Source organism: Coregonus lavaretus, assembly GCF_964263955.1.
Source record: "Coregonus lavaretus genome assembly, chromosome: 28".
Lineage (NCBI taxonomy): Eukaryota > Metazoa > Chordata > Actinopteri > Salmoniformes > Salmonidae > Coregonus > Coregonus lavaretus.
Window position 1 is genome coordinate 11182579 of NC_140015.1, and position 13277 is coordinate 11195855.

The window sequence follows — 13277 nt, forward strand, 5'->3', positions numbered from 1 at the left end:
TAGCCTTCCATAAGTGGTTGGTGCTGACTCCCTAGATTTTGAAGATGAGCGAAAGGGATTTATGCAGAAGAGTGACTAAACCAGAAAAGTTGAGCAAAAGGACAGAAGTGGACAGAAGAGTAGTGTTGAAACAGCTAGCTTCAGTCAGCTGTTCTAGCACACTCTACTGGTGTTTTTCAGTCAGGCAGCTTAGCCCCCATTGAGAAAGTCCTAAACATATTTTAGTTCTTATTGGTCAAGGTCACACCAATTATTGTTATGTTAGCCTATCAGCAGCCAAGATTCCCGGAAGGTTCCATGTAGGACCCCAGCAAGGGCAGTACAGGTGTCAGAAATGTGCTTTTCCTATCCTGACGAGCACTACATTTGCCCTCCTGCTACTCGTCCTCCTGCATGAGGTCACATACCTTTGCTGTTCTGAGGTTTTATTGTGCGTGCAGCTTAACGTAAGTGCCAAGAGAGCTTTATGTCTTGTGGGTTTGGAGCCAAGTAGCGTCTGTTGTAAATAATTATATTTTGTTGAGCTTGTTAGTTAGCTCGCACGCTCCCATTAGTGTTAGTGCTAGCATTAGCATTTGTATTCAGAATGCATTACGATTTAGCATGCTTATTAGCGATTAGCCGTATGTTAGCATTTCTCATGCATGGTGCCAGGCTATATTATTTGTGTATATCGCGCATGCTATAATTAAGCAATAAGGCCAGATTGATACAGCCCTTAGCCGTGGTATTTTGGCCATATACCACAAACCCCCGAGGTGCCTTATTGCTATTTTAAACAGGTTACCAACGTAATTAGACCAGTAAATAGTAATTTTGTGTCATACCCGTGGTATACGGTTTGATATACCATGGCATTCAGCCAATCAGCATTCTGGGCTCAAACCACCCGGTTTATAATCTGGGTTATATTCTGGTTACATTCTGTAGACATTTCTACATTGCTGTATTTGCTATATACACTACCGTTCAAAAGTTTGGGGTCACTTAGAAATGTCTTTGTTTTCGAAAGAAAAAATAATAATAATTGACAATTAAAATAACATCAAATTGATCAGAAATACAGTGTAGACATTGTTAATGTTGTAAATGGCTATTGTAGCTGGAAACGGCTGATTTTTTTATGGAATATCTACATAGGCGGACAGAGGCCCATTATCAGCAACCATCAGTCCTGTGTTCCAATGGCACATTGTCACGCCCTGGCTCTGGGGACTATTAAATGTTGAGCCAGGGTGTGGATTTTCTATTGTTTCGTTTTCTAGGTTTGTGTTCTAGTTCATGTATATCTATGTTGGCCAGGGTGGTTCCCAATCAGAGGCAGCTGTAGCTTGTTGTCTCTGATTGGGGCCCATACTTAGGCAGCCTGTTTGGCACGGTTATTTTGTGGGATCTTGTTCCGGAAGGTTTGTGTTAACCTAGGACTTCACGTTTCGTTTGTTGTTTTGTTCGTGTGGTGTACTTCAATAAAATATGTACGCTTATCACGCTGCGCCTTGGTCCGCTTCATGTAACGATCGTGACACACATTGTGTTTGCTAATCCAAGTTTATCATTTTAAAAGGCTAATTGATCATTAGAAAACTATTTTGCAATTATGTTAGCACAGCTGAAAACTGCTGTGCTGATTAAAGAAGCAATAAAACGGACCTTCTTGAGACTAGTTGAGTATCTGGAGCATCAGCAATTATGGGTTCGATTACAGGATCAAAATGGCCAGAAACAAATAACTTTCTTCTGAAACTCGTCAGTCTATTCTTGTTCTAAGAAATGAAGGCTATTCCATGCGAGAAATTGCCAAGAAACTGAAGATCTCGTACAACGCTGTGTACTACTCCCTTCACAGAACAGCACAAACTGGCTCTAACCAGAATAGAAAGAGGAGTGGGAGGCCCCGGTGCACAACTGAGCAAGAGGACAAATACATTAGAGTGTCTAGTTTGAGAAACAAATGCCTCACAGGTCCTCAACTGGCAGCTTAATTAAATAGTACCCGCAAAACACCAGTCTCAACGTCAACAGTGAAGAGGCGACTCCGAGATGCTGACCTTGGCAGAGTTGCAAAAACATGGACATTTCTAAGTGACCCCAAACTTTTGAACGGTAGTGTATTTGTTTATGTACAAGACCTCTAGTTTATGGAGCCTATTCACTAGTTAATTGATGCTAGGCCTTATTACCGTGTTGTACGCTAGCTTGTCCTTTCATGTCATGCATATTTAATCAGTGCTACAGCCTAAGTTTATTTATCCTTTCTTTTCAGAACCACAATCATTCTCAGACACAATTAATGTCTGTTATCACTGGATGGCATTCTCAGTTATCTGAACCAAGAGTGGTCAGACGTGTGTATGAATGTGGACATCTCCTTCCATTAAACTCCCCTTAACCTGGACATCCGCCTCATCCTTGTTCTTAAGGCCGGTAGCGGTTGCTTCCGGCCTTAAGCCAGCACCTAAGGTTTCTTCAAACATCCATGGTCCTTCGATTCTCTACTGTACAACCCTACCCATATCTTTCAGGTATAACAGAACAGACCGTTTTCGAGGCATTTTCCAACTGACCCACCCCACCGCAGCGAGTCAGACCAGTAAAATATGCATGCTTACAAAGCTAATGGCATATCAGCATATACAGTATATGTAGCCTATTTCAGGGAGAAGAGTTGTGTAGAACACTCATGTCAGTTTGGTGATTCGTCTGTGATCTGATCACAGTATAAATGGATCAATCCCTCTTGAATATTTCAGCCCATTGGAGACAATGTACCTGTCTGATTAGCTCTGGCAAGTGAAGTACTACTGTAATAGCTTGACTTAGCGTGATTGTTCAACCATTTAACATAAATGACCATCTCTCTGATATCATCTAGGAGATCTATCCACCTGTCTGCCTATCCACCATATGGAGTTGGGATGGACAGCTACGTGATCAAAGGCAGTGGGATGTTTCAGAGAAATAACCCTTACTGCACATGTAGCAATGGCTAAAAATAACCCACTGCCAGCTTGTCTCTCTATCTCTGCCATTTTGGTCCTGTGTACTGCAGACCCTAAAAGTTGCTCAATTGACCGAAAGGATTGTCTTGGACAACTCAGAGTTGCAAGACCCTTGGTTTCAGACTAGATATATACAGTGTATGTTTTCCGCTGCCCATTCACATCTATTCGCTGCAAGATCATTATGTCAGATTTCACATAGACTAGACACAAATTAATACTATAAGCTAAAAAACAGCAAAGAAGCAAACAAAATGTCTCCCTTTCCCTCTCTCTCTCTGTGCCTTTCCTTCCCTCTCTGTGTAGCTGTCTGGCTGCCGGGGAGTAACAGGTTGTCTCTGTTGCGGTGGCCCCTAAGCTTGGCTGTTGTGTTCAGCTCTCCTCTCCCGGTGATGAGGACACAGAGAGACAGAGCCCATGCAGCCACGTCTGGCCTGGCTAAGCCAATGGGGCATGAGCAGTGAGCGCTGCTGGACAAATCCGTGCGTCCTTCGCCGTGCACAGCACTGTGAAACAGATCCCCTACTAGATTCTTATAGATGACCACCTCAGTCTCTGCGCCCTGCAGATGACCCGTGTGTGTGCTGATATTGTGTGTGTGTGTGTGTGTGTGTGTGTGTGTGTGTGTGTGTGTGTGTGTGTGTGTGTGTGTGTGTGTGTGAAAGGGTTTTCTCTGTGTGTTCCGGCGCAGCAGAGACAACCTGCTGATAATCTGTCACAGTGTTTCACAGCGTTTCACCTTAGTATCACACTGTGTGTGTAGTGTGTGTGTGTGTGTGTGTGTATGTGTGCGCGCGCGCTAGTGTAGAGCTACTTATTAGCCACAGAGCTTAGCACTCAGGCAGGCGAAGAAAGGCTTTAGTTTAAGGAGCCAAGATACAGTATCTCAATATAATACGATTCAAGCGGCAATGAGTATGCGATTATGTTTGAACAGTGCAACTGTGCATCCTCCGTCCTGGCTATATTTCACCCTAGCAACAGCTGCACCTCACACACAAACGTCCACGTACATACACCCACACACAGATCTCAGTTTCATTGAGTGAATGACAAGCATCTCTGTGGTTACAGTACATTCCTTCCTACTGTGTGTAGTGCAGCCCAGCCTTTCGCTTTGCGGCTCCACCCCTTTAGTGACTTGCGGGCAGTAAGCATGAGACCTGTCGCCACGCATTACGGCCCGTGCCGTCTCCCCTATGCTTGTATGTAAATGCGTCATGGCGCCCTGACTCATGAGTCTGAGAAATCCGTGTGAATATGTATGTCCCACGATGAACTGAGTGTAAACGTCTCTTTGTGTATGAGCAGTGTGTGAATCTGTGTGTGTTTGAGACGGTGTGTGTGTGTCTATGTGTGTGTGTGCGTGTGCGTGTGTGAATCTGTGAGATTGTGTGAGAGATGGTGTGTGTGTGTGAGAGAGAGAGATGGTGTGTGTGTGTGAGAGAAAGAGATGGTGTGTGTGTGTGTGAGAGAGAGAGAGATGGTGTGTGTGTGTGTGTGAGAGAGAGAGATGGTGTGTGTGTGTGTGTGTGTGTGCACGCGAGGCACATGTGTCTGAGCGGATCCCCGTGTTCAGCAGTGACATTCCCAGTGGGAAGGAGTCTCATGGCTGTATGCATTTTGCTCGGCTGTTCATCTCTCGTCAGGAGCACATGCTGAGGTAAACCAGATATCACAGTCTGTACACACACACAAACACAAACACACACGCACACGCACACACACACACAGATGCTCGCACGCACGGATGCACACACGCCCTCATGCACACACAGACATTTTCCTTTGCATTAGAGACCTTTATAACACTGATATAAAGTATCTGACGTCTGGTCTGACGAACATTCATGGCTCTCTATAAGCCTGTCTACAAGTCTTCAATATCTGAGGGTGCAAGTAAATTAACAAATGACACAGTTGGCTTTATCCCGCCCAAAATTGCCCTGATAAGTATGGTGTAAGAATCATGATGATACGGATTTCCTTCGTTTTTTCTCTTGCTTTACAAAATGACAGACTCATCGTTACACATGGAATGTCAACTACAGACATTTGTGTTTTAAGGTGGGGTCAGATGTGACTGCAGTGGACATTCTCCTCACACTCAGTGGCGGCTCCTGAAAAAATTCTCAGGGGGGGCAATTTTTCTGATGATTTAGGTGACCTACACACATTTTAAAAAAGATATGTCCAGCAACAACATGAAGACAGGGGCAGCATATAAGTCAATACTGATATACACATTACTTGCTTCAAAAAGGCCTCATGGTTGAATTGGAAATATGTGCACCTGAGCAAGCAGGAGCTTTTGATAGAGGCTACTGAAAACATTGATGCAAGTTATTGGTAATAAGAAATTTTTATAGACTTCCATATTCTGCCCTCTTGTATAGATTTGTGAAAATGAACAGTGATAGACATTTTGCCTGAAAACAGAATTTGAAAATAATTTCTAGAAAAGGTAAACACAGCTATCTGTATGGCTTTGTAAATATGAACAACCATATTCTGGCCAATTGTATAGATTTGTAAAAAAAATTGTTTACTTTTTTTTAAATGAAAAATAACTATTTTAAACAACATCAACTGTGAACTGATTTGGGTGTGTGTGTGTTAAAGAGACAGACAGGGAGGGACAAAGAGAGAGAGAGGCTACATTACTTGTACTGAAACTGTTCTCTTCTCTCTTTCAATGCAGAAAAGCGGTCAATGACTTTCTCATTGAAATCAGGCATGCTGAGGACCAGGGGCGGTGTGTTCAATAGGGCGATATGGGCGACGCACTGCCAAACGGGAAAAGGAAGGGATTTTATTTCTAATCAATTATATCACGGCAACAGTAGTTATCAGTGTTGTAATCTAGACGTCTGGTCTGATCTGCCACTAAATGTCCAATCAAGTCGTGCTTCAAATGGCCCCGCCCGTTTTGGGGCGATTTCAGTCAGGTTGAAAATCGCCCAGAAGTCTCTCATAGCCTCTCATGTAAAATCTATTTTTTTCAAATTTCAGAGCTTTCAATACAATCTCTATGGGTTTCTGAGGGCTTGCACTTACGCGCTTTCGTCATACGTAACGTAACTATGAACGTAACTAAGAAAAGAGCGGGTAGCAGCATCAATCAATTCACGTACTACTATCAAGATGGCTATAGCGTTCAGTGCAACTCGATTGTCTCTTTGAAAGAAGTTCACATCAAAGAGACAACCACAAAGTGCAGGAGCGCTTTTTTGAGTTCCTTCCCATCTCGGAATCAACCTCAGTCTCAATCGCCAGTGTGCTTTTGGAGAGACTGAACGGTCTTTTTGCCGACGACGTGAAAGTCAAACTCATTGCGCAAGCTTACGATGGAGCCAGTGTGATGAGGCGAGAGAAGGCAAAAGGTGCGTGAGCATTTCAAGAAAGGCCATTACGTGCATTGCTATGCGCATCAGCTGAATTTGATCATGCAGCAAGCTAAAAAGTAACTAGTAAACTAGTCCTCAGCATGCCTGATTTCAATGAGAAAGTCATTGACCGCTTTTCTGCATTGAAAGAGAGAAGAGAACAGTTTCAGTACAAGTAATGTAGCCTCTCTCTCTCTTTGTCCCTCCCTGTCTGTCTCTTTAACACACACACGCCCAAATCAGTTCACAGTTGATGTTGTTTAAAATAGTTATTTTTCATTTTTTTAAAAGTAAACAATTTTTTTTACAAATCTATACAATTGGCCAGAATATGGTTGTTCATATTTACAAAGCCATACAGATAGCTGTGTTTACCTTTTCTAGAAATTATTTTCAAATTCTGTTTTCAGGCAAAATGTCTATCACTGTTCATTTTCACAAATCTATACAAGAGGGCAGAATATGGAAGTCTATAAAAATTTCTTATTACCAATAACTTGCATCAATGTTTTCAGTAGCCTCTATCAAAAGCTCCTGCTTGCTCAGGTGCACATATTTCCAATTCAACCATGAGGCCTTTTTGAAGCAAGTAATGTGTATATCAGTATTGACTTATATGCTGCCCCTGTCTTCATGTTGTTGCTGGACATATCTTTTTTAAAATGTGTGTAGGTCACCTAAATCATCAGAAAAATTGCCCCCCCTGAGAATTTTTTCAGGAGCCGCCACTGCTGAGGACTAGTTTACTAGTTACTTTTTAGCTTGCTGCATGATCAAATTCAGCTGATGCGCATAGCAATGCACGTAATGGCCTTTCTTGAAATGCTCACGCACCTTTTGCCTTCTCTCGCCTCATCACACTGGCTCCATCGTAAGCTTGCGCAATGAGTTTGACTTTCACGTCGTCGGCAAAAAGACCGTTCAGTCTCTCCAAAAGCACACTGGCGATTGAGACTGAGGTTGATTCCGAGATGGGAAGGAACTCAAAAAAGCGCTCCTGCACTTTGTGGTTGTCTCTTTGATGTAAACTTCTTTCAAAGAGACAATCGAGTTGCACTGAACGCTATAGCCATCTTGATAGTAGTACGTGAATTGATTGATGCTGCTACCCGCTCTTTTCTTAGTTACGTTCATAGTTACGTTACGTATGACGAAAGCGCGTAAGTGCAAGCCCTCAGAAACCCATAGAGATTGTATTGAAAGCTCTGAAATTTGAAAAAAATAGATTTTACATGAGAGGCTATGAGAGACTTCTGGGCGATTTTCAACCTGACTGAAATCGCCCCAAAACGGGCGGGGCCATTTGAAGCACGACTTGATTGGACATTTAGTGGCAGATCAGACCAGACGTCTAGATTACAACACTGATAACTACTGTTGCCGTGATATAATTGATTAGAAATAAAATCCCTTCCTTTTCCCGTTTGGCAGTGCGTCGCCCATATCGCCCTATTGAACACACCGCCCCTGCTCACACTGACGTCAAGTCATCATGAGTCATGAGGATGAGGACCTGATCCCTCCCCACTGCTCACTGTGTAGTTTTGTTGGGACGTTTGGAAGGGATGGGATAAAGCAGAAGTCAAATTTCAGTTGGACCTTTTGTGTACAATTGCCAAATAAAGTTATGTTTATCTTGTGTTATGGACTAGAGCCACCCAACCACGCTTCTATGTCAGTGTTAAGAACAAGCAAGAACAAAGGAATTGTGTAGCTGTAGTGCACTCTCATTAATCTTACACAATAATTAGGAAAATAAATATATTTAAAAAACAGCAAGGTCAAAGTAATTGATCTTTCTCAAGAAATACACTTTTCTTTAACACACCCATCTCCCCACACACATTTTAAAATCCTCTACTCGTTTCCTTAACTCACATACAGTATGACCTTCCATCAGTGGATAGAGGAATTCTTTGTGTCACAAAATGGTGGTCAAGTGTTCAATGAATCTTCCCAATATCTTACTGAAATTGAAACAGTTCTAAGACTAGCCAAATACATAATCCAGAGCAAAACAGTTTCACAAGACCGGCTCAATCCACAACACATAGCCAAGATGTTCTACAAGAACAGCACAATCATCATACCAGAACCAAACTGTTCCACAACATAAACCACATTAAAACCCAGGGACATACAGCCCCCCAAAAAACAGAACATAAATTATTCAAATTTTGCCAAAACTGCATACCAGACCAAGACTGTCAGTTCCTACACAACAAACCCAATTTACAACAACCATTTACAGAATTCAATAAAACAGGCCCCTTCATTTTACCTTAACTCATGATTATTCTCATTTAAAAAAGCACTAGCCAAGAGGAAAATGGAGGGAATCTAAAGCATTTGCGTTTCAGACACAAAGCCTCAGTCTTCTCTGTCTGTGTGCTGTGTGACCAGGGTTAAATCTGAGGTGTGTTTACATCTGCTAAACTGGATATACACATAATGCCTAGGCATTTCAGCTCTCGTGCCATGCAGCTAGAAAATTGGACGGAGAGTGAGGAACCCTCTACAGTGACATTCACACTATCTAAATAAGGTGAATTTAAAATCATTTTCTGAAAGAGCACAATACATTTTCAGGACATCTTTTGCAAGATACAGTCTGTCGGCATACACCATTATTCAGACGTAGACCATTTTTAGGTCCATGATTAGACTCCTATTGGACAACAGCTATGATTTATTTTACAATCTACACTATTATTCAAGGGGAGATGAATCCCTTTCTTCTATCACATAGCAGACTCTAATATCCATGATTTGATCCATTCATTTATCCATTATTTTTGATTCTCTACAGTATGAGTCTGACCCAGTGGTTTCCCCCAACAGATGATTCAACAGAGTCCAATATATGTGTTTTAAATGAAAATAGGAGAATAGCACATCAGTCATGATAATAAAATGAACTGATGGGGGGATGGTGTTAATGTTTCTCCTCCTCTTCTTTCTCTCAGCACTGGGGCCAGGGAGGCTGGTCTCCCTGCTGACCCCCCCCCCTCCAGTGGCCAGGTCTCCCACACACTCTGATTAAGGGGGCTGGTCTGGGGGGTGTTGGGGGGACAGAGATAGACTGCCTAAAAAATATGTGTACCACATTCCCATGGTGGAAATTAAGAGTATTGCCAAAACACACCTAGTAAATCTAAAAGCAGAGAGGAGGACAGGAAGGTATTGGGAAAACGTGGTGAATGAGGGGATGTCTCAACGGTCATCTCACCAAAGAGGAGACACAGAATAAATACATATCATCCATATTTAATACAAACCAATACGTAGTATTCATGACTAGAGCTTTTTCTGTTGATGCTATATAAAATTAATCGACATTTTGTAGACAGACTGTCACACCCTGGCTCTGGGACTCTATATGCTTGAGCCAGGGTGTGTATATTCTATGTGTTGTGTTTCTATGTCGGGATTCTAGTTTTGTATTTCTGTGTTGGCCAGAGTGGTTCCCAATCAGAGGCAACGAGTGTCAGCTGTTGCTGGTTGTCTCTGATTGGGAGCCATATTTATACAGGCTGTTTTCCCACAATAGTTGTGGGATCTTGTTCCAGTTGGTTTGTCCCTTTTGGTTTGTACTTTTGGACGTCACGGTATCGTTTATTGTTTTGTTCGAGTGTTTACTCTCTTTAAATAAAGTATGTTCGTTCATCACGCTGCGCCTTGGTCCACTCACTCTAACGTCGTGACACAGACATTGTGTTCCTGCAGCTTGGAGCAAAGTCATTGTAACACATGTTGAAGTCAATCCCAGTCTGTCAGTGTTAGATACTACATAGAAACCGGATGTACAGTTGAAGTCGGAAGTTTACATACACCTTAGCCAAATACATTTAAACTCAGTTTTTCACAATTCCTGACATTTAATCCTAGTAATAATTCCCTGTCTTAGGTCAGTTAGGATCACCACTTTATTTTAAGAATGTGAAATGTCAGAATAATAGTAGAGAGAATGATTTATTTCAGATTTTATTTCTTTCATCACATTCCCAGTGGGTCAGAAGTTTACATACACTCAATTAGTATTTGGTAGCATTGCCTTTCAATTGTTTAACTTGGGTCAAACATTTTGGGTAGCCTTCCACAAGCTTCCCATAATAAGTTGGGTGAATTTTGGCCCATTCCTCCTGACAGAGCTGGTGTAACTGAGTCAGGTTTGTAGGCCTCCTTGCTCGCGCACGCTTTTTCAGTTCTGCCCACACATTTTCTATAGGATTGAGGTCAGGGCTTTGTGATGGCCACTCCAATACCTTGACTTTGTTGTCCTTAAGCCATTTTGCCAGAACTTTAGAAGTATGCTTGGAGTCACTGTCCATTTGGAAAACCCATTTGCGACCAAGCTTTAACTTCCTGACTGATGTCTTGAGATGTCCCCTTTTTCCTCCAAACATAACGATGGTCATTATGGCCAAACAGTTCTATTTTTGTTTAATCAGACCAGAGGACATTTCTCCAAAAAGTACGATCTTTGTCCCCATGTGCAGTTGCAAACCGTAGTCTGGCTTTTTTATGGCGGTTTTGGAGCAGTAGATTCTTCCTTGCTGAGCGGCCTTTCAGGTTATGTTGATATAGGACTTGTTTTACTGTGGATATAGATACTTTTGTACCTGTTTCTTCCAGCATCTTCACAAGGTCCTTTGCTGTTGTTCTGGGATTGATTTGCACTTTTCGCACCAAAGTACGTTCATCTCTAGGAGACAGAACGCGTCTCCTTCCTGAGCGGTATGACGGCTGCGTGGTCCCATGGTATTTATACTTGCGTACTATTGTTTGTACAGATGAACGTGGTACCTTCAAGCATTTGGAAATTGCTCCCAAGGATGAACCAGACTTGTGGAGGTCTACAATTTCTTTTCTGAGGTCTTGGCTGATTTATTTTGATTTTCCCATGATGTCAAGCAAAGAGGCACTGAGTTTGAAGGTAGGCCTTGAAATACATCCACAGGTACACCTCCAATTGACTCAAATGATGTCAATTAGCCTATCAGAAGCTTCTAAAGCCATGACATCATTTTCTGGAATTTTCCAAGCTGTTTAAAGGCACAATCAACTTAGTGTATGTAAACTTCTGACCCACTGGAATTGTGATACAGTGAATTATTAGTGAAATAATCTGTCTGTAAACAATTGTTGGAAAAATTACTTGTGTCATGCACAAAGTAGATGTCCTAACCGACTTGCCAAAACTATAGTTTGTTAACAAGAAATTTGTGGAGTGGTTGAAAAACGAGTTTTAATGACTCCAACCTAAGTGTATGTAAATTTCCGACTTCAACTGTATACTGAACCAAAATATAAATGCAACATGCAACAATTTCAAAGATTTTACTGAGTTACAGTTCATATAAGGAAATCAGTCAATTTAAATAAATAAATTAGGCCCTAATCTATGGATTTCACATGACTGGGAATACAGATATGCATCTGTTGGTCACAGATACAGTACCTTAAAAAAACGGTAGGGGCGTGGATCAGAAAACCAGTCAGTGTCTTGGTGTGACTACCATTTGCCTCATGCAGTGCGATGCATCTCCTTAGCATATAGTTGATCAGGCTGTTGATTGTGGTCTGTGGAATGTTGTCCCACTCCTCTTCAATGGCTGGATATTGGCGGGAACTGGAACACGCTGTCGTACACGTCGATCCAGAGCATCCCAAGCATGCTTAATTGGTGACATGTCTGGTGAGTATGCAGGCCATGGAAGAACTGTAACATTTTCAGCTTCCAGGAATTGTGTACATCCTTTCAACATATGGCTGTGCATTTTCATGCTGAAACATGAGGTGATGGCAGCAGAAGAATAGCACGACAATGGGCCTCAGGATCTCGTCAAGTCTGTGCATTCAAATTGCCATCGATAAAATGCAGTTGTGTTTTTTGTCCGTAGCTTATGCCTGCCCACACCATAACCCCACCGTCACCATGGGGCACTCTGTTCAGAACGTTGTCATCAGCAGACCGCTCGCTCACACAACGCCATACACATGGTCTGTAGTTGTGAGGCCGGTTGGACATGCAGCCAAATTCTCTAAAATGACGTTGGAGGTGGCTTATGGTAGAGAAATTAACATTAAATTCTCTGGCAACAGCTCTGGTGGACATTCCTGAAGTCAGCATGCCAATTGCATGCTCCCTCAAAACTTGAGACATCTGTGGCAATGTGTTGTGTGGCAAAATTGCACATTTTACAGTGGCATTTTATTGTCCCCAGCACAAGGTGCACCTGTGTAATGATCATGCTGTTTAATCAGCTTCTTGATATGCCACACCTGTCAGGTGGATGGATTATCTTGCAAAGGAGAAATGCTCACTAACAGGGTTATAAACAAATCTTTGGACAACATTTTAGAGAAATAAGCTTTTTGTATATATGGAACATTTTTGGGATCTTTTATTTCAGCTCATGAAATATGGGACCAACACTTTACATGTTGTGTTTATATTTTTGTTCAGTGTATATTTCATGTGCATACAGGATAATGTAACAGGAACTCATTACAATAACATAAGAATGGAATACCCAGGTTATTTCTGGGGTTAACCACCATACTAAGTGATGCCTCTGACTGAACCCATTACAAATAAATTAAATACAGTGAGGGAAAAAAGTATTTGATCCCCTGCTGATTTTGTACGTTTGCTCACTGACAAAGACATGATCAGTCTATAATTTTACAGTGAGAGACAGAATAACAACAAAAAAATCCAGAAAAATGCATGTCAAAAATGTTATAAATTGATTTGCATTTTAATGAGGGAAATAAGTATTTGACCCCTCTGCAAACATGACTTAGTACTTGGTGGCAAAACTCTTGTTGGCAATCACAGAGGTCAGACGTTTCTTGTAGTTGGCCACCAGGTATGCACACATCTCAG